The 23,658-nt window shown below is 37.1% G+C and overlaps 1 protein-coding gene across 8 annotated transcripts in view; it reads left to right on the forward strand.

Moving 5' to 3' along the window:
• B3GALT1 (beta-1,3-galactosyltransferase 1) overlaps window positions 1-23,658 on the forward strand; it is a 210,368-nt gene that overhangs the window by 146,989 nt on the left and 39,721 nt on the right. For 5 of the 8 annotated variants that reach the window (XM_057423801.1, XM_057423799.1, XM_057423800.1 and 2 more), the window contains one exon: window positions 4,781-4,885. The exons of 2 other annotated variants lie outside the window; for them this stretch is intronic. The gene's annotated coding sequence lies outside the window, so the exon portion shown is untranslated. Of the gene's footprint in view, window positions 1-4,535; window positions 4,618-4,780; window positions 4,886-23,658 lie in introns of those variants that run through there. One more of the 8 variants, XM_057423805.1, reaches the window with a different exon arrangement.

Consider the following 23,658-nt stretch of genomic DNA (forward strand, 5'->3'; position numbering starts at 1 on the left):
ACATGGACCAAAACCCTCTGCATCTCATATGGCAATTTAAACCATACAATTTTATTGATTTTACCACAATTTCTCCTGAAGGCATCTAGCTGGTTTGCTTGGGAAAGAAGCTTCAAGTCAACAGGATATCTGAGGTGTGGGGGACCATGGAGTCAGTCTGGACAAAATATTGACAGATAGGTTTTCTGAAGATAACACAGGTTTTCTAAAGGTAACACCTTTCTCTTTCTTAGTCCCAGCACTTTTACACTTGCACTTTCCCTATTTTCTTGCTCTGTGTTCCTCTATTTTTTTTTTTGCTATCATATTTCTTCAAGTTTTATTTCTAAATAATCACTTTTGTGATTATAAGATGTTTTTTAATGGTGTATCTCCAGTCTTTAAGCTCCTTCATACCTTCATTCAGTCTTTTCTTCTTCATATTATTTGCTGTTTCTGTTTCTCATTGTATGATCCTAACCACCTCCCTTACAATCACTTAAGCCTTTACCAACTGATCTAAACTGGCTTTAGCCATGGTTTAAAAATGTTAAAACCTGCCTCAAGCCTTTATACTTCTGTCTTCCCCTTCATAAAAAAGAGATTGCAACTTCTGTAAGAACAATCAGTGTCAGTGCTTGTCCAGGGCCCTTCCATTTTTTTTTTTTTTTTAAATATTGTAGAATAAGTAACTAAGAATAGTAGGTAAGAATCCCGAGATACAAGCAGAAATGGTGCTAACAACCGCCAGTTACAGTGAGCTTTAAGTTTCTTCTTTAATGCACTACTTAACAGTGAAACAGCAAGACAGAGCCCAAGGTTCTTACTAATCACTATTTTGAGCTCCAAAATTAAGCAGAGACATATTCAGAACAATTCAGTAGTAACATTTTTGTGCAAGGACACACATGGGGTGAAAATAATGTTACTTACAGACTAAATTCATCTGTGGTGAAAATAAGAATAATAAGGGGAGGGGGGTGGGGAGGTTGGTTGGTGCTGGTACCACAACACCTAGTGTGCTGGAATTACTTTCTACCAGTAAAAGTATTAAGGCTTTCTGACTACTGGCTAACATAGTTCTGGAGAATGGCTGAAATGCCCACAGCGATCTTCCAGTAGCCAGTCACACCTGTATGGAGGCACACAAAGTTGAAGTGGGGATTCTGAACTCCAGGCCTCCCAAACTCTTCCTAGCATGTTCTTTTGCCAGTTACACAGGTTATACTATTGTCTCCATAATCCACTCTCTCATCTGTAGTAATTTGCATTGTTGAAATGAAACCAAACTGAAATAATTCATTTGAAAGGTTTTTTGTTTTCTGAAATAATTATAGCTATAGCTTAAATTTAGGATTCCAATTTCATATACAGAATGGAATCTGTTGTATGGTTGATATTAGCAACTAATCCATTAGACTAATTCATATGTCTCATATGCATATACCTGAAGAACAGAATACACGTGTTTCAACTTGCAGCTTAGATGATGAAGCTCAACTCATTTGCAAACAATTGTCTGACTGACAAAAATACAGAGAGAAACAATCCCTTGGTAAGAGTAATTTCCTGTATAGGAATCGTGTTGCATAATCAGCTCTTAGCAGATACTCCAAAAGCAGCGAATATACTGTGCATTTATTCCTACTTGCACAGAAGATTGTGACCTTTTCTTTGACATGTATTCCCCACAGCTGTTTCACAGTCATATTAGTTTAATAAGATAATATGTATGGACTCTCTCTCCAAGGAGAATAGTGGAACCAAAACCACAGTGATGATAGCTCCAGGAAGCATTTAAACTAGCACACCATCTTTTGTAGTGGGTAGAAACAAGACCATGCACTTGAGTCCTGACCACTTCTGAATGATTTTCCTCTTTGCTTCAACTTAGACTAGCCTTAGCACTTGGGTAACAGTCTTCAGTACATAATAGCTGAAAACTGCCAGGAAATTTTTTAAACAAAGAACCCTCTTCTCTGCAGTGCATGCATGTACTTTTTCTCTCCACAACAGGGCAAGAAGCCCCAGATTTGGTGATCAGCAAGAGCCTCGTACAAGATTGCTCTCTTTTCTAAAAGCATTCCTCTAGGGAATTAAAAGTGATCAAGCAGTCTGAAAAAGGGCAGTCTTAGCCTGGGCTGAATACAGATCAAACTTATAAATGAAGCTGCACATCAGTTGGACTTGATGCTGATAAATATTGACAGCAGCATGGCCTTTCCCCTTTCCTTGGACCATCTTCTCTTCAAGTCTAACTTATATAGATCAAAATAATTATACTGCTCTGTACTGGGTTCAGCAGTAGCAGTCATTTTTCTCCTTAGTAGCTGGTGCAGTGCTGAGGTTCTGACTTTCAGCCTGGGAACAGCACTGATAACACCAATGTTTTTAGTTGTTGCTCAGTAATGTTTACTCTAACCAAGGACTGTCTGAGTCTCATGCTCTGCCAGGGAGGAGGGGAAGCCAGGAGGAAGCAGAGACAGGACACCTGACCCAAACTAGCCAAAGGGGTATTCCATAACACAGCATGTCATGACCGGTATATAAACTGGGGGCAGTTACCCAGAAGGGGGAGATCACTGCTTGGGTTGGGCTGGGTATCGGTCGGAGGGTGGTGAGCGGTTGTATTCTCTTCCCTTGTTATTTCCTTTATCATCATTATTATTGGTGGTAGCAGCAGTGGTTTGTGTTATACCTTAGTTACTGGACTGCTCTTATCTCAACCCGTGGGAGTTACATTATTCCAATTCTCCTCATCCCTCCTGGACTTGGGGGGAGGAAGGAGAGGGAGTGAGCAAGCGGCTATGTGGTTCTGAGTTACTGGCTGGGCTTAAACCATGACATGCTCTTCTGTACTACTGTCAAGATGTTCCTGACACTACATGCTGCCAGGTTTCAACAGGATTAAATTTTACCAATTAGGGAAGACTTATTAGTGGGCATTACTTTTAACAGGGATTTAAGAGTGGCTGCTTTATGTGTTGCAATCTTGTTTGTTTTCAAAAGAAATGTAGTAACAGATAGTAAATTCCTGTCTTAGTTTGAATTCCACAGCAATTTTATGCTTTCAAAATGGTTGTTATAATTCCTTTCTATCTTTTAGGTACAAAAATTAGAAAGAGTTCCTCACTGTTTTGACCCTGTTTAAGATTTTAAACTCTCTTTTTCAGATAGATGGCTTAAGAAAGTTGTATAGTTTATCTCTGACCTGCTTACAGGAAACATTTCATATCTATTTTATTCCAAACTCAAGGTGGAAAAGAAACGACTGGTGGGGGAGAGGAAGAAGTTAATGACTATGGAGCTAGGGAATTTTGTAAGAAGTCCCGGGGGGGGGGGGGGGGGGGGGGGGCGGGGAAGTGGCAGTTTCATTGATGTTTCTGCATCTGAAAACAAACACCAGATTTGATTTAAGGTTCATTACAAAAGTACTGAGCCTAACCCTAAAATTTAGTATTGTTTAATTAGAAAATTATTTTGAAAAAATTAAGACAATTTTTTTTTTATCCAAAGTATTCATAGTAAAATTTAAAAGCAATTGGGATAAAAATCTTACAGCCAATTCTAAGATATTTGAGTTACAGTCTTTTTCATACTTTTGCTTTGCTGTACTATGCAAGGCCTCTATGCAAGAAAACTTCCTGATATAAACTCAACAAGAATAAGAGCAGTTCCATATTCTGACTTATATTTCTTCATTTCTCAAATATTCTGTATACTAGTGTGATTTCTATTTGTATTGTACAATTCTGAAAGTTTCCTAATTGCAAGACATCCTAAAATAGATGTAAATTGTCTGGATGGGCATAATCCAATTTCTTATGGGCAGGTGTTCATATAAAAGTCAGCAACAAGTGGGCAGTTACTGGTGAGGGGTGTTAGGAAATTATTTGGCTCAGAGCTGAACTTCCTATTTAACCACAGGGATGACCAAATTAAGTCAGGGTCAAGTATGTGACAGAGCAGCTGTGCCATGCAGCAGATAAGGACTTCTGGTATATAAATAGTAAATTTGTTTTCATTTTCTAATCCACTATTCGTGCCTTGCAATTCAAGGCTGCTGCAGGAGAGATAGTGGCTTTCTGCACTCAGCCTTTAATTTAGGCTTTCCAGTTTCAGCTCCTTCCCAGGCTGCTTGAAGCCTTTATGGTGGAGCAAGACCCTAACACTCAGTGCATCACTTCAATAGCTCACCTCTGGTTTACAAGGAGAGCTTTACTAGGAGAGCTTTACAGCTGTCAAATATGGCAGAATAACCAGCTAATGTTCCCCCCTCCAGAATAATAGAGATGCTTCAATCTCCCTAACAGAATGAAATGACTGAACGGAGAGTGAGCTTCTTGCCTGCAGAAGATTTTACTCTCAGATGTAACACATCTAGAACGCCTGGTAATCACTATAAATATGCTTTTAACATAGAGTGGGTTTGGGTTCTGTAATGCTTTGGCTGAATAATCTATAATTTTCTGTTTCAGTAAATGAAAATAAATTGATTTATGGCGGTTAATGTACAGGTACTGAAAATGGTGACTGATTTTTTGGTACCCATCAGTCATCTTACTCCATCTGTTTCCTTCACTCATTACACTGGAATCCTGCTTCACAAAATGGAATCCAAACTCTATCTACAACACAGTGTAAGTTACCTAGTTACCCAGCTGAAAGACATTTTCAAAATAAATCACTTTCCTTGTACTCTGTAGAAGGCGACATCGATTTCGTTGTTAATATATGTATGTCTGAGGAATCCTTCTTTCAACAAAATATACAACTGTCAGTAAATTTCCTTTAATTTCAGATTGTGCACTTCAAAAGAATACCATAAAGGCTCATCATTTTAATCAATTATTGATTACACCTTGGGGACTTTCCATCGATTCCACTCGATGCTGCTTTTAAAATGGTAAGTACCTACATAACTGTATGATATTATAAACTGGTTTAGATTTTTATGGCTAATACAATAGTATAAATGCATAGTACTGTATGATTTAATTGGATAGTATAGCTTTTATTAAATTGTATTCACTGACTTTTTTTACTCTTTAACAGTTCTTTGGCCTGTTAATGATTAAAGATTTTGCTTTGACTCTTTACACTACATGTGTTTAACAGGAAAATAAAAACTAAGAAAGCCCTCCCACCTTTACAGTCCAAGACAGAAGGTACAATAAAAACGCTGAAATTATTTTTTCTGAGAAATTTTTCATAGCACAAATACAGGAGCCACTACTAAAACCTATTTGTTCTATGGGATACTGTAAACAAAGGATACTTTCATTATTGTCTCATCTTTAAGGCACTGTGGTGAGGTCATTCGAAGGTTGAGAAAGGGGGGGGGAGTTGCTGTTGCTCTATAAAAGGGCTCACAGTTTAAATATAAGTATTTCAGTAGTCATGGTGTTTTTCTTTTCTATACTAACACAGTATCTAGAACACTTGTTCGACGTATCTACATGCCCTAAATACTTTGCTTTATGCATTTACCATTTTATTATTAGCCTCCTATTAAAAGGGAATAGTTAGATTTCTTCTGCAGCTACAAAGGACTTCTGACTGATAGTGAATTTATACATAATAAAACATACAAGAATGTTAGCATGCAGAATACAGTTAACAGGAACAAGGATTTGAAGACAATTTTATGACCAGGATGATAGTAACACTACTCATCATTTTTGGGGGTTGTTTTGTTTTGTTTTGTTTAATCCCACTTTATTTTGCCAAAATGTCAATAGTATAACTGTCCGTAAGAATTTTACTGAATCAAAAGCAGTAAATTACCAAACGTCTTGAGACACAGAAGGAGTGTTTATAATACAGGATATTTAAAAAATACATAGTGAAAACTTAAGTTGGAAATTAAATGTTTTCCAAAATGAAAAATGAAACAAGTGCTGGTACTAGCACTTTGTAAACAGATATTTCATGTTAGAGATTCATTATATTGATGTAGGTGACTAACAAAAATGAGGATTGCAGTCCTTTTAATCTTCATGTGTACATTTAAATACACATAACCCATTTCTCCTTTCTACGGCAGAGTTTGAAGTACTTACAAATGAAAGCAAAAACCAAATGGCTGGTATTAATCATACAGGAAAAAAAATGAAGTCTGTATAGCTCCTGTGGCCTTCTAGAAAGCATTAACAATAAAGTATTTGCATAAAGTTAAAGCAAGAAAACACTTATATGTGAGGAAACATGCATCTTTTTGACATCTGCAAGCCACCTCTCTTGATCTGCTCTATAAATAGCAACTACTTATTGAGAGACTAAAACCAAGACAGTGTCCTAGAAAATAAGAGAGACTGTATGTTTTAGATATACTCAAAATAGTATGAATAGATCTGTATCATACAGATACACAACTATTAAACACATTTGAATTATAAATCTCTTTTGGTCTAGTCTTCCTCCTTTTACAAGCAATAGTTAAACTTCCACTAACTCCTTTCAAAGCAGTATCAGCCTTGATTCATTCTTGAACTAGTAATATTTTCTGGCCCACAGAGTTATCAATATTAACAATGACTGTCAGAAGACCTGTACAGGCTCCAGTGAAAAAAAGTATTCATTTCTCTAAATGAATGCCTGAGCTCTGACTTTCAAGTGAAGACAGAGATCAGCAAGTCAGCTGCTGTTCTTATTGCTTTCTTACTCATAATCAAAAAACGGAGGCTTGCGAACTGCTTACTAATATAATCCCTTCCTTCCCAGGAATTTGGTATAAGTTTTCTTATAAAATAACTTTATTTCCCTGCTTTGATTATAAATATAACTGAATTTGAATATAAATATAAATAGTATGATCCAAGGCTAAATTCCAAACCCAAAAGTTGACACAATATAGGGTGTCAGCAGTGAGGTTGAAATTTCAAATTAATATGCTGAGTTAATCCCGTGAAGGTGGGTGTAAGGGCTTCTCAGTTTCAAGGAGTGCTTCATCTGCTGTCTTTTTAATGTTTCCCAGACTCACTGCAGAAGTGCATATCAAGCTGTTTCTTAGAGCAGATAGCAACCTGTTTGTATTTTGGCAAAAGGAAGCTGCAAAGGACAAATAGAAGGCACTTCAGCACACAGTGCTGGAGAGCAGTGTTAGAGGGACAAACATGGAACCGAACAGGGAAAGTTATCTTCCTTGTGAGCTAGGGGGAAGGAGGTGGCCGAATGGAGTCACAGAGCTCAGGCAAGTTCAAAGCTGCATGCTGTACGTCACAAAATTAAATCAAACCATGGCCTTTATTTTTAGACATCTGCATGAAGAGAAGGGAGATTAAGATGCCAGAAATTATTATCCTTCACAGGCAGAGTCACTCAGGAATCCAGTCTCTATGAATGCAGATACTTGCAAACATTGATTCACCAGGATACAGCACTGAGCTACAATTCACGTAGTTTTAGTGCCATGCAACAACCCAGCAGTCAAAAAACTTATCCCGTTAGAACAGTGTACAAATTGACAATCTGCTATGCTGCTTTGCAAAATCATCATGGGAGCAAATATCTTTAGGTTTGCCTTAACCTACCATCTGTCCACACACAAAGTCAAAACGCATGCATTTACACACATTTTGCTAGCCAGTAGCAGACATCAAGCATTATTCCTTTCCCCCACCCTTCTCTTTAATAGGCAGATGAGATAAGAGAAAGTCTTCAGTCATGGCATATACATTTTCTGTGAAGAAAATAAATTAAAACAACTGGATAAGTATCAGTGTGCAAAAAAGCACAGCCCAAGTGGAATACACAACCCAGTGCACACACTCACTGTCTGCTGTATACTGAAGAATATTTACACAAATATAGGGAACAGCCAGTGGCAACAGGAGGCGGCACTTGTATTTTCACAGAATCACAGAATCCCAAGGGTTGGAAGGGACCTCAAAAGATCATCTAGTCCAACCCCCCTGCAAGAGCAGGGTAACCTAGAGTACCTCACACAGGAACTTGTCCAGGCGGGCCTTGAATATCTCCAATGTAGGAGACTCCACAACCCCCCTGGGCAACCTGTTCCAGTGCTCTGTCACTCTCACAGTAAAGAAATTTTTCCTGATGTTCACATGGAACCTCCTATGCTGCAGTTTACACCCATTGCCCCTTGTCCTATCACTGGACATCACTGAAAAACACCTAGCTCCATCGTCCTGACACTCACCCTTTACATATTTGTAAACATTGATGAGGTCACCCCTCAGTCTCCTCTTCTCCAAGCTAAAGAGACCCAGCTCCCTCAGCCTCTCCTCATAAGAGAGATGTTGCACTCCCTTAATCATCTTTGTGGCTCTGCGCTGGACTCTTCCAAGCAATTCCCTGTCCTTCTTGAACTGAGGGGCCCAGAACTGGACACAATATTCCAGATGCGGCCTCACCAAGGCAGAGTAGAAGGGGAGGAGAACCTCTCTTGACCTACTAACCACACCCTTTCTAATGCACCCTAGGATGCCATTGGCCTTCTTGGCCACAAGGGCACATTGCTGGCTCATGGTCATCCTCCTATCCACCAGGACCTCCAGGTCCCTTTCCCCTTCACTACTGTCCAGCAGGTCAACCCCCAACCTGTACTGGTACATGGGGTTGTTCTTCCCCAGATGCAAGACTCTACACTTGCCCTTGTTGAATTTCATCAAGTTTCTCCCCACCCAACTCTCCAGCCTGTCCAGGTCTCGCTGAATGGCAACACAGCCTTCTGGCATGTCAGCCACTCCTCCCAGTTTAGTATCATCGGCAAACTTGCTGAGGGTACACTCAGTTCCCTCATCCAGGTCGTTGATGAAAATATTAAACAGCACTGGTCCCAGCACCGACCCCTGAGGGACTCCGCTAGTCACAGACCTCCAGCTAGATTCTGCCCCATTAACCACAACTCTTTGCCTTCTTCCTTTCAACCAGTTCTTGATCCACCTCACTACCTGATCATCAAGCCCACACTTCCTTAGCTTATCTATAAGGATGCTGTGGGAGACAGTATCAAATGCCTTACTGAAATCAAGAAAAACCACACCTACCGCTCTACCATCATCCAGCCACCTAGTTACTTCCTCATAGAAAGCTATAAGGTTGGTCAAACATGACTTCCCCTTGGTAAAACCATGTTGGCTGCTCTTAATGACCCCCTCATCCTTGATATGTCTAGACCAGTCCTAGTTGGTGCCTTCTGCGACCTATTTCAAACCAGCTGGGCATTAACCTAAATAGCATTTACTTGAGTTTGAAATAAATTACACATCCTTGGCCCTAACTTCCTGTTTCAGAGTGCAACAATATTTTAGTTTACCCTAAAGCGAGGACAAAATGAATCATGTAACTCTAAGTGGATGCATTAAGCATGCTAAATGAGGAACGGGCATGATCATTTAAAGCAAAAGCAATTAGATCACAGGAATGCATTTAAATACTTACAGCAGCAAGTATTTCATTTCCAGCTACTTGAGACTATGAGACCATAACCTGAAAATTTAGTCAATTACTTGATTTGTAGACAAATGCTAAACTACAGGATTTTAGCTTTCCATGGTTAACCAATCAGAACATGCTTTTCATTCATTCTTGGTGTTTAGATTTTATTGTTAATGCAGAAAATCTACATAATCCTGAAGGTGCAGTGTCAAATAAATGAAACTTAATATAAAAATAACAAGGCCTGTTGCGCTTTTTGGTAATTCTTCATATTTAATTAACATAAAACTTCACTTCTGAATTTTAATTCACTGACAAATAGCTTCATTAACATAAAATTATGATTGCCTGTGGTGTTTCATGTCCCTCTAGAAGGCTAACTCAAAAACATACAGACTTTGGAGAGGGAGAGTGGCAAGTAGAAACACACTGGAAACAGCCTTAGGTTGCATTAGTGAAAGCAAAATTCCCTGTACAAACTCAAATCAAATGGGATCTTGGAGGTGACAGTAGGAGGGGGACTTCATAAAGCAAGTTGAGGGAATGATGACTGGAGGAACCTGGCAAAGGAAAAACAGGAGATTCCCCAAGAGGAGATACAACAAAAGAGCTATCTGAATTAATTTGAAGAACTTTTGACAAGGACTTCACACAGCCTTTTGAAAGACTGAGAAATAAATTAGAAGGATTAAATAGTATCTGTCAATTGTCAGAGGGATATGCCTCTTGTTTCTCCCCATCTTGTTCATCATCAAGTTCAGCATTATCAGTAGAACATTTTTCACCTTCTCTTATAGAGTTACAAACAGCAGTCCCGATGCCATGATCATGGCAAAAGTTGCTCAGCTGTGCCTGATTTTCTCTGCTGCTGAATCATCTATCATAATCAATGTATTGAAGAATAAACCCAATAGAGTTTTCATGATGGCAACCTGAGGAACTACACTAAAATGAGAATTATGTATGTATATGCAGAGTTTAGCCCTCTATAGAGGACCCAGGCTTGGCATGAAATTGCTCTTCAGCTTGATAGGCAAACAAGAACAAAATACACTGATCTTCAACTCAACATAATGGCGGTGTCTACATGAGGTGAAATTTCACTTTAGTATCATAACTTATAGAAAGAAATAGCATTTGCTTGTTTTATTTATGCAAGTTTAGAGGATACTGACATACATAGACACAAAAAAGAGGATCTTTAAGCTCCCTTCCAACCCCAACCATTCCGTGATTCTATGATCAGGAAAATATGTGCAAAAATAAATATATTCTGTTCTTGAACTTACTCAGTTAACAATAACTGCCATATTGGTGAATGACAAACATCTCGGGTAGACTGAAACCCATTTTTCTGTTAGAAGTGCATTAGAGATATAATCTTAGATTTTGCTAATACACCAAGAGTTAAGCTCCAGGAAAAATCAATAGCGTATTACTGATTGCAAAATTTAAACAAATTTAACAGAGGTCTACTGTTAGAATTTTCATCAGGCCAATGTAAGACCTCTGGAATGTATTTTTGTAGATGGATGGCCTGTCTTCTCTAATGACATAATTTTGCAGAGAAGAATCATTTGATGAATGATTAATATACTGAAGTGAAAAGATGTTGAAAAAGGGGTTGCAAATGTTTATGGTTCTGTTAATTTATTTTTCCTCTATGAGTAAAAAACACTTCACAAAAGGAAATTAAATCTTTGAAGAGTAAAATATGCTAGTAAAAAGACAGTCTCCCCTATGTAAAATGATTATATACGTAACTTCTTCAAAGGCAAAGAAGCAAGCCAACTGCATAACACGTCTGGCACAGTATCAGTATAGAATATCAGGGGAAAGGAGAGAAAGGAAAGTTACATTTTGAAATTATATTACTATCAGAGCAATAAAGATGTAGATTTTTAGCTGATACCAATGTCTCTCAAAAAACACTAACCCCATTTATCAACAAAAAATAACATTTGCCCCTCCTTCAAAAGCAATCTGGGAAATGAATCTTTGTGCTCTCTATGCAGAGCGCACAGCCTGGATATAATTTATTTTAGTTAGTCATCGTAGCTAATTTAAAAGCTATGTGGACATTGCTACTCAGATATTATTATGGACCAAATGGTCATTTCTCAACCTCCTCCTATCTGAGCCCAGAGGGCTTGTCATCAGCAAGTCATGAAAGCACTCAGCTTCTAGCAGGCTTTTCATTCTTCTGCTCTGAAAGCACTAGGGAGGTCCTATAACATGAATTTAACTCAGGTGGCAATCACATGAGGCATTGTTGTACATGCCAGGTGCCACTTTCCCTCATCACATGGTAAGAGTTTGAATATTCATAAACATCAAAACAAATATGAACATTTTTAATGATGGGAATTCAGTATAGCAGTGGTGGTTCTCTCACATTTTTTCTGCTTCTAACACACGCACGAATACTGTCATATCCTCACCATTTGCCTTAAAATGATGTTCTAAACATTTTTCTCTGTCCATAAATCTTTCCAAATCTTGTTGCCTCACCTTTAATCACCATGTTATTATCTAACATCCCAATTAGTAGTAAGTTATAAGATAATTCAGCTACTCAATAATCATTACCTTAACCTAGACTTTGTAATCATAACAGCATAACACATTTTTTCCACCACGTACTTCAAAAAGTAGCAGCCAATAACAAATTTTAACCTTTAATATCACAGTGAGCAGAATGAGTTTTGCCACCAGTTTTAATAGGACTAATCTTGTATCTAATTAATGTATTCTTCTTAACAAGACAAAAGTCAGTGAGCTTCCAATAGAAAATTCTAATTTCTTCATTGGAGACTTCTCTAAGAAGTATTTTTGACTTGTGCCTAGACAAGTGACACAGGGTGCTGCAGGATATGGCTAGCATAGCATTACACTTGTCACCCAGAAATAGAATAGACTGTACTGGAGGCTTAGCCTTAATGATATTTAAGCGTAGATTCCAAAGACTATGAACTAAAACACAGCATCCTGAATTTCATCTTCTGTCTTCAGAAACACCTGGATTCCTATCTTCTTCATCCAGCTAACTCTATTGAAGAGCATTGATTACCGTGGTATGTGTTTCAGAAATAGAAAGCTAAAGCATACGAAAACATTTGTCACAGCTAGAAGAACAAAACATAAGTCTTCTGTGGTATACAACTTCAAACCTTCTTTCTAACACTAGCCTGAAAAGGGCCAGGAATAAGGAATGGACATGTTTGTATACCTAGAGCCCAAATAATTTGATTAGTTTTCATAAAGAAGAGCTTATAGCATTGTGCTCCCAATCAAGTAAGTCTGCAGCAACTCCAGCTTTAAGCAATGTAGAACAAGCTAGATTTTATCACCCAGGGGTGGCAAAGCCTGAAGGAAATATTGGGAAAAACTATATTTATTGAGCCTAAATTTCCATTTCCACCTTGAATAAAATTCTAACATGACCATGCAGATGAATTTGAATGTAATAAATTCTGTGTAAGAAAAAAGTCTGTTTACAAAAAGAAAACTTGTATGACACAAATATATGAAACAAACCCCTTTCCTCAAGCATGGATGAGAATTCATTTAAGGTTTCTTTCTCCAATAGGTATTTAACAGAAGTTTTATTTATCTAATTGCTTTAAAAATGACAAAAATCGGTGTTTCTTTCAAAGAAGGTATGAACCAAAGTTATCTCATGATGGGGTTTGAATTATCTTTAGTTCCTCCTCTTCAGAATTTTTTTTTATGAAAGAGATTTATGAAGAGTTTCAGTTGTGTGTGCCAAATTAAGGTTGTCATGACTGATAAACAGATAGGATATCATATTTGAAAACAGAATCTCTTCTGTCAAAGAAAAAAAAAGGTGCTCCTGAGTACAAAGGCAGTATGCTTTTTGTCTCACTATATGTAATACTGCCATTATTCTTTCTTACTAGACAACATATCAGCTAAGAGTTCACTTTCTGTCCTCTTCTTTTGTTCGCTGATCATAGCATGGGGTGTGGATAAGACTCAAGAGTCATTCTGGGGAAAAAGAAATTTGAAAGCTAAAAAAAACCAAAACAAAACAAACAAGACCACCCTGCACCTCCCCTAAACTCACCAATATGCTACATCCCAGCCTGAAAATTGCTTTCAGTAACAGAATGACAGACAGAAGCCTCTGAAGATGATGAAGTGGGCTTCAAATACATATCAACAAGAAAAGTATATTATAATATTCGGGAATCTCTTTGTTTCTTTTCATCGATACCTCTTGAATTTTATTCATACGCAAAATTCAAGATTTTTGTGCTCAGAGAGAAAAATCTGCCTTTTTAAAACTTTAGTTTTATGGAAACATCAGTGATATTTCTGAAAATGGACCTGCCTAAGATGACTTTGGATCTTTAAACTGATACACAGGATGTGTGTCTTTTAGATCAGTGTCTCCTCAGCTTAGGAAGAACCAGCACTTTGAACTTTCGAATACATTAATTGATCTATTTGTTTTTGAACTTACAGATGAGTGAATTTATGATTTTTTTAAAGGTAACTTCAAGTCTTTCATCCAAGATGTCTTGTGTAAACAGAACTGACGAGCATTAAAAGCATCAGCATAACATATATTCACTTTCACTGTTTTGCTAGAATGCCCCTAAGTATAGAAGCGACAGTTATTGATAAATGCAAGCAAAATTCAGGCCCACAAAGAGATGTATAATTCATATGTTAGAATGTTCTTGCATGTATGTGGATTATCTTTACAATCAATTCACAAGAAAATAGGAAAGGTTGGAACCTAGAGGGTAGATTTTCAAAGATTTATACAGGAGTTACACTCATTAATTCTATTAATGAATAATAGGATTAATGTCTACACCACTTATGTGGCTTTCTGAAAGTTCCACATTTAGACAAAACTTAAGCAGATGAAATAAAAAAAAAATTAAAAATCCTAATAACATGTCAACCAGTGATTATGCCTTTCTATTCATGTATAAGCTTCTCAACAGTACTTTTATGTTTTTGTTGGAATTACCACTGCTGGAAAGCAGTAATTCAAAGACAGATTTTATTGTTTTGGCTACTAACATAGAAATATTCCTGTCCTGCTGAATCTTCCATTTCTTCTTTCCACACTGTAAAAACAGGCACCTTGATATCTCTATAAAAGATACTACTCAGCATAACCATGTCCTCTACATTAAAAAGGACATACAGGTTAATGAAATGTAGGATCAGCATTTCTCTGGCAGTGTCTGCACATATTCTGGTTGCCAAGATACAAAATACATTCAAACTTTTTGTTTTTTTCATGTATAAAAACAGCTTTTGGGAAAAGTGCCCAGACAAACATCTGTGGATGAGTGTTTTTTATTTGCTCACAGAATAGACACTACATCATAAGGATCGAACTTATCCACTTTGTCTCTCACAGGCAATCTAAAAAAAAATCCACATTTAGTTGCCTGAGGATTCACCTTTCCTACCTCTTGAATCTTGAAAAGAAGGACCATGAAAGGAATCAGGTGAAGTCAGTTTTCACAGTTACTATGCTAGATCATCTTCTTAGGCAACAAATCGAAACCACAAGCTCATTCCACACAACCTGCAAAACAATTTCCATATAAAATGGATTTTGGCCAGAGTAAACTGGCACATATGAAAGATTCTGGTCAAAAAATTTATATCAGATATAAACTAGTTGACATTCCTTCCCAGTGCCATGTATATCCATTAAACCCTGTAGAATATTTTCAGGCTAAGATATGTTGAACTATTAACTTTTTTCACTCAGAATATGCATTCAGAAATATTTGATAAAAGCCTTTGAAGAAAAGTAATTGAAGCAAAAGGTGGACACATGACTAATTTTTCTTTATCTTGAAACAAGTATTATCATGAAAGAAATTACACAGGACTACTTCTGCTATTAATTTTCAGCAAAGCATGAGCATTTCTACCACTGCCATTATGTATTCTCAAAGCCAAACACAGAAACTTTCCCTAAAAACCAACTATTTCAGAACATACATGATTAAAATCCTATTTTTGGGGGGGGGCGATGACCTAGAAAAAACTAAGTGACAGGAAATTTTAATCAAAGAGGAAATTTAAATCAATTTGACATTGATAGACAAGGTATGTCTTAGATGCAGTAATAAGTTCATGCTTTCAAGCTGTTCAGTTTTAGATGAGTTCAATTTAATATTTTTAATTCTATGCAGATATTTTTTTATTCCTGTAAAATTAGCAGAAAAATGGTCTAAGCTGTTACAGAACTAGTATCTACTTATTCTATAATTTTCTGTGCACTGTAAAAGGGGCAAGACGACTGCTTATGAATTCTATGGAATAAATCTTAATGAGAGTTCTGAACGTCTCCTACTTCCTGAGTTCAAAGCTGAAGTCTGAAGCCAGAGTATTTTGGACAGTGCAAAACAAGCATCCTGAAACACAAAAATAAACTGGGTTTGGATTAATACCTGTCCAATTACACAACAATCTTTGTGAAATACCACCAGAAGATATCCCTTCCCCCAGAATATCATCAAACACACTGGCAAATGCAAAGCATTTCATAAAAGAAAAGTGTTTAGCAATTCCATTTTTCTGCTTTGTGCATCTGGTGTAGTTCTCAATGCACAACCTATATATAGCATCTCTGGATGAAATAACCAAAGGGCAGAACAATGACAAACTCACTGAGTTGCCCGAGCAAAATCTTGCTTCAACTCCCACCCAAGCAGCAAGTTGATATATACAGTGTCGAATAAGAGGTACTACCAATCACCAATTATACCCTCAGTTTCAAGGTACCTTTAATTAATAATTAAGTAACATTCAAAGCAAAAACCTTACATATTTCTTACAAACCTTAGAGTTTGCTATGTGAGTTATCATGTTTCTATCACTATTCAAAACACTGAAGCTACCAAAAGGATGTGTTGGCCTATATGAGCCCTTCTAGCTAAAATATGGAAATGGTTTAAACCCATATCTCAGTTCCGAGTATTTCTGAAGAAGAAAACAGAATTTGACATACCAGCTTTAAAGGGACAGACTACAAGTGTAGAATTAAAATTGCATCAGGGCACGACAGGCAGGGAAGGGAAACATTTCCCACTACAGTGACTGAACATGCTGAGGGTGCTGCTGAGACACCGACCTTTCTGAGGAGGGAGATTAGGGATGGGAAGCATTACACATCTCTCATCTTCCTTCCCCAGTAACAGCCAGTCACTGCAAGAAAGTGTACACTGTACATATATAAGGTGCCATATTTCTGTTAGAAGGGAGGTATTTATTTGCCCCCTCCATGTTCTGCTGTAATTCATTTCCACTTGGCATTACAGTTGTAAACCTTGCCCAGTAGGAGCAATAGCTCTCCTAACAGCAGGTAAACGGAAGTATTTTAATGCTTTACTTTAAAAGGATTCACCAAGGTCTGCTTGATTACCTTGTTATAATATTTTATTTGTTCAGCATGCTCTAGTAATTTTAAACTTGCAGTGATACTTCACTATCTCCATAGAGCCAATATTCCTTTTCTGCACATATTATGAATTGGTTGAGAAAGGTATTTGGAACTTCAAGATCTGCACAGGCTCCTTGACCCAAAAAGTTGGATTAGTATTACACAAGTCACTAATGGAAAAGTGACTTAGAATAAATTGATTAAAAATAGCTTGGTAACATTGTGGTTAACCATAATTTATGTCCTATCTCAGGGCAAGTAGTTTCTAACATATGCTTGGTCATGCCTATTGAAAAAGTTGTAATTTTTATATTTAGATATATTTATTTTTTACAACAGACTAGGAAAAGAGATGAGGGAAAATTCTTTGTAAATCTAAAGGAACATAAATCAAGTAGAATTAGATATTCAGAGCAATGTATTCTGCAAGTTCCTGAAACACTAGCCAATACTTCTCATGATTATAATAATCTTTTCATTTACTTCAGAGCTAAGTCAATGTTAGGTTTCAATTTTACTGCCCATGTGTGCAATTTAAAATAAAAAAAAAAAAACTATGAAAGTCTTTCCACATGGTATTAGAGAAAAGGTCTTTCTTTTCATTGCATATGTAGTATCAAGTTACAAATATGAAAGCTCTGTTTGTCTAAAGAGGTCACGTGGCGCTGTGCCTTGTGATCATATAGCCCATTTATTGCACCTCTAGCTATACAGTTGTGCATAAGTAGCTCATGCAAATCAGATAGGTGGCTCCAAAGATCAAACTTTGCCTGGTGCATGTCAGGATTTTGTCCATCAAGGGGATAAGAACCAGCCATTACACATCTATTCTACTAAAATGCAAAACAGAGAGTAAGGTTCTCTATATATTTCAGGAGGATTACAGTGTTCGAAAGAAACAATAAGGTTAGAGTCACATACAAGTGGCTCAATGTTTAGGCTACTCCATGTGCTTTTATTTTCTACCCTTTTTTATTCTTATAGGTCATAAAGATTGTCTAAGTGCACACAGATTAGAAATTTGATTGCACAAAAATATGCTCTAATGCACAACAAAGAGATCTGCTTCATTGTCAAAGAATACAGAAGGTATTTGAGAGAATTGTAACTGACTTGGCAAACATGGCAAAAGCATAATGAGGTTGCATGGTATCTGGTCAAGACTGTCTAACTCCATGAAATGGAATGGATCATAATACAAGTAATGGTCTGTTCTGATCTCCTTAAGAAGTCCATGAAAACTGCAACTTAGCCCCATGCAAGCTGTAGTTGAGAACCATGTCTAGCTATAGGTGGAAAGCTCTAGCTTAACTATAAGTTGAGACTGTCAAGAGGGATGAGTGGCATACCTGATTTCTTTATTATAATGCATAAGTGAGAATGGAAAGAGGAGTAAAAGGCTATGAACAACTGTTAACACTGCATAGCCAAAGGACACTCCATATACGTAATAAAAATGCACATTAGGACACTCTGGAGTGTAAGAAGAAATGCCAAAGTATCATCACACTTTCTCTTCTTCATGTGTCGGTACCATACCCAGAGTAGCTGAGCAGGCTGCATGTTGCCTTTTCAAGGGAGTAGTGAGAATTCTCAAGCAACAGAACAGATAATTCTTTTAAATTATGGTTTCTGTAACAGCACACACAGTCATTGTATACATAGTGAGAAAACGCCTGCCTTCCTCCTTTTTCCTCGTATCACTGAGCTGCACTAGTTGTGCAAGATTCCTACTGACTTCAGTGGTTACACTTTGGGCACAATCTTTCTGGAATTCCATAGCATTTTACAGTCCACTGTAAGTTCTTGATTTACCTTTATTGTTCCTCGTCTTGTTTTTTTAATTAATTAGAGCCATTTATTTAATTAAAGCCAAGCATTAAATGGTCTTTTTAACATCACTCTTAAGATACTAGAATACTATTTTGGCTATCATTGCAAACTCAATTGTTTAATTATTTGGAATTTTAAAATAAAAAAAAAAACAAACCCCAAACACAACTGTCTATTCTTTTCTGCTTTCCATTTATGGCTAAACATTTATCAGATCCTTGCAAATACATACATACAAACTTAAATTTTCACAGGATAAAATGTCAGGATGTTCCTAACAACACACAAAGAATAAAAAGGCTTCATTAGAATTGTGCTTTTCCATTGATGAGGATTTTTCTCAAAATATCAGGTTTTAAAAGGTCACAAATGATAATAAAAAGAAAAAAAGAGGAATTAATTTTTAGATTCCTGGAGCACCTTTCAGTCAACTGAAGATAGTAAAAATCATGGTATGCTGCAATTAAGCTCTTCTGTAGTTGTTCCTACCAGTAACCACGCAGTTAGGCCATCCAAAAGTCAGACTTTAATTTTCTAGAAGTCTCCTTCACTGATGGTTGTGTATTGCTGGGAGAAGCTTAGTGTAAAATAGAACTTACGTAGAGCTGGGTAGAAAGCTAGTGAGAAATTGAAAATCTTGTCCTAAATAAAATTCAACATAGCATATTTCTATTAGCGAAAAATATAAAATTGAAGCTAGTCCAAATATTTAGTTTGGGCACTTACCCTTTTCATGATGAGGACTAAATTAAAAAAAAACAACCAAACCAACAAACAAAAAAGGTCACAAACAAACAAAAAACCCCATCAACAATAAAAAAAAAACAACAAAACCAAACAAACCACAAAACAAAAACAGACCTGAAAAAAATGCGATAAAAAAAGCTCATGAAAATGAAAAAGAAATGAAAAAAAATAAAATAAAAAATCCCATTACTGAAAAGATCCTATTTTGAACCTGGAAACCAGAATATCATGTATGAAGAATTGTAAATCAAAGAAATCATTCTTAGAAAAATGTGCTGCATAAATAAATATATATATAAAAATATAAATAAATATAAATATATAATAAATAAAACAACTTCTTAATAAAATATTTATTCGGGGAAAAAAAATATTTCAGACTGTAGCATTTTCAGTCAGATAAAAGTGATTAAATTTGTGGTAACTACATCCAACATTCCTTTCTGAATAAAGGGCTGGAGCAGTAGTATTGTATGGTGACTGGTTAATAATATTCTTTTTCTCTATCCTCAATATTAATTTATACCCAGATATCCTTAATGAATATAAAAATATTTGTGAATTTGGTTTGGTGTTTTCCTAGTACAAATATTTCAAGCGCTGATTCAGCATTCCCCAAATTTGTCACCTCTGTTATTTTTTGTAGGACGACAGATGGACAGATTCCTCAAAATCTTAATATTCCTATTAATAGCAAACCTTTAGCATTCATAGTTTCTTAGTATTTTATGCTCCTAGTCATGTATATAACTGCCGATTATTTGATTGTAATAAATCATGGTATGACAGATCTTTTTACAGATATTCAGAAAATCATTCTTATTAAGAGATTTGCAACATACACAGACTTTGTATTTAGTAATGCTTATCCTAAAAATAATCAACAAAATATTAATCCACATCTCAATGTCATTGGGAATGTCAGAGAAGCCTTTGAACAGCAAAAGCACAGTCTGCCTTATGTACCTGAAGTCCCAAGCAGGGTTGAAAAAACACAGGAGTATATTTTTCATCTTCCTGTGAAAGTGCCAGCACATTTAAAACCATCACTCATACCAGTAATTCAAAATCTCTCAGTATTGCTTGTTGAAACTGGCTTTCAAGATAGAGGGTGAACAAAAAGACCTTTTAAAATAAGTTTGAGGGAATATATAAATTGTCTGAACACTGCCACGGACAATCAGTTTTAATAGCGTATGTCCAGCAGCATGTATGGTTACTTGCTGTTCTGGGAGCCTGCCAAAGAAAGAAAGATATCTAGAAGCTGGGGGGGGGGGGAGAGGGTGGGGGTTGGGTGGGTGGATCAAGAGAAAACTAATAATAACCCATAACTTTATCTATTGTAAAACCTTTCATTTAGTATCCATCATTATGCAATCAGTGTTCCTGACTCAGCATTAATTAAATTTTCATTTTAATAGAGAAATACTTTTTAAAAAAGCCTGAAATTCCCTATGTGTTGACAAACTGTACAGTAAAGCATTCGAGATTTATCCTACTGTGCAACTTTCCAGAAGAGCATCTGAGAATCATTGATGACACAAGCATCACTGAATCATTGACTGGTATAAGACCACCTAAGTTTTGTAGACTGAGAACAGCTACACAGCAGGGGCCATACACCAAAATCAGCAGGAAACCTTACAGTACCTCTTAATACAGTACCTAATTAAATATCTATTAAAATATACTCCCTTTTTGACTTTTAGGAAATGTATCATTACAGGAGAGTATTTGTTAAAGCAGCAACTGCCTCCCTTTTTCTAAATAATTTAAATGAACCGTATTTCTGACAGACACTGGTAACTCTGGTTAGCAATTTTGCTACTAAATAAAGAGCCTTGATGAGACCAGCTTGACCAGTACCTATGTGGACTCTGCAAATAAAGCTGTGTCTGCCCTGAGAAAGTATGGCAAGAGTGCGTGGTGACAAACAGCGTACTCGTTGAACCACGAAGAGAAAACCTTCAACAGCTAATAACAACAGCCCATGGCAGCACTTCAGATGCTGAGCCCAGAGCCCAAGAATCCAGCACACAGCTGGCAGACAGCTCAGCTTTAATGGAACTCATAAGTTGGTTTCTTCCTACTCGTGCATATTCACTGCTACTCACATCACAAAACGCAGCCTTATGGCTTTTCACCTTAACTCGCAGTGTGAGTACCATGCTGCTCAGATTGGAGGAAGGCCAGGCACCATGCCCAAGAGAGGCTAGAGAAGGCAGTAGGCACTGCCAGTGTCGACCATTAGTGCAGTGCGGTAGGCAGCTGTCAAGGATATTTGCTGCTGCGTCTGCCCCCCTCGTCTCCCCAGTAGGCATTCTGATCTGGCCCCATGACTTGGTCCAGCCCATCAACCTGGGAATTAAGCTTTTTCCAGAAATATGCTTTCCTAAAGTAAAATGGTTGGAGAGACCTTAAGTCCAGACCTGTACCAAATATTGCATGATCACAGAACCCTAACATCCATCTGGCCAGCTTAAGCTCTTGCACTTTAGATTTATGGATCTGGAAGAAGACAAGGAGGAGATTTGCAGCCTACAAGCTCTCTCATCTAAGAATGGAGAGCTCTAATTTTCACTTCCAGAACTATTTGTGCCTTTTGTATTCAGAACAGCAAGGATCAGATGAGAGCCTTAACTTGGAAGGGCTCAAAAACAAAGCAGATACAAGATCTGCAGCTTTCCTTTGCAGCCTCTCGTACTGTGAAGCACTGAGATCAGCGCACATGCCTTGAGCTGACAGCAATTTGGAGTGCCACACTGCACAGCAATAAACAGACATTCTTTATTTGTATCTGCCTACAACCCTTTACCAAATCTACCTGTTTGTCAAAGTTAGGACAGCAACTAAAGCTGAGTCTGAAAAGGAGAATTTATCAAGGAATTTTAAAATAGATTTTGACATAGTCTGTGACATAAAAAATCAACTTGCCTCCCACAGGATCTAAACATTTAGGACTCTCTTCTTTCTTGGCTCTTTTCCTGGACTTCTGATCTTTTTTTGCCTTCTCAATTTGTGTCTACAGTGCATTTTCAGAGAAAATGGCATGTGAAATTTTAAACTTCTGTTTCCTTTTCTATAACACTTTAATATTCTAACCTGTACTGGTTTTCTGCTATAGCCGAACACTTTAATTTCTTCAACATACCTCTTCAGATTTTCCAGTAGTCAGTGGCTGCAGTCATCTAAGCAATGCAATATAAATATCTGCAACAGTAGGAAAGGCTCTGCTGGCATGTGTGTTCTTAGGCAAGGGACATACAGGAATACTGAAGTGTCACTTTAAAATAATATTAGTTTCTGAACAGATGTGGAAGAGCTTACTTTCATATTAGTCCATGTAAGCCTACATAATCTCCTAACAATCCAGGATCTAAAATACATGCTTTGTGCATCTCTGCATACACATTTGACAAGTTTGATAGCATGCTTGGCTTGCTATGGATGACTGAAATTTTGCAGAAGCTTTGTACCCCAACAAGCTCACAGAAATATACAATTTACACAGAGATTTGAGAAGTGCTCTGTACCTTGTCTAAGTGCTTTTACATTAGGGTGGATATCAGCACAGTGGATTCAGGTGGTAAAACGATTTTAATAAAATCTAAGCTATGCAAACGATGGATGCACTGACTCTCCAACACTTCCTTGGTACCAGTCTCCCTGGGTACTCCATTTCCTGGTATTCCATGTACTTCCAGGTATAAAAGCCCCATAAAAAGAAATGTTTATATTGTAATTCTCATAAATTATACTTTCACAAGCCCAGCTACACAAAGCTCTGTTTTTATGCAGCAGATGGTTCAATGGGACTGGCCTTCTCAGTCTGCCTAATGTCTCCCCTCAAGCCAAAGGTTCATTTATAACTGTCCAATATCACATCCTTTAGATGTCAGTATACCGAATAGAGGCATGCTTTTCCTAGAGGACAGAGAAGTGATAAAACATCTCTATAAATGAAAGAAATGACTGTGAACTTCCAGGGAATAGCAGACATTTTCTATCAGTTCAAACTACTTATGCTGCTATTTATAGAAGCTACTTTCATGTTAAGGACTTTTCGAGGCTGATATGGTCTGGTAGAAAAGCCTGTGCACTTTTATGCAGAGCTTGGTATCCGGCCCTAAGTTACAGCCCTAATGAAGATGGAATGAGTTGAACCTTCACAATTTGTATTTTACTGAATGGTGACAGTTTGCAAGAGTGTTTTTGAAATCTTAAAATCACTTCAGCTTCTATTAAAAAAAAAA

This window comes from Pezoporus wallicus, unplaced genomic scaffold (assembly GCF_028554395.1).
Source record: "Pezoporus wallicus isolate ANWC-B61680 ecotype Strahan unplaced genomic scaffold, APGP_CSIRO_Pwel_v1 contig_1181, whole genome shotgun sequence".
NCBI classification, from domain to species: Eukaryota; Metazoa; Chordata; class Aves; order Psittaciformes; family Psittacidae; genus Pezoporus; species Pezoporus wallicus.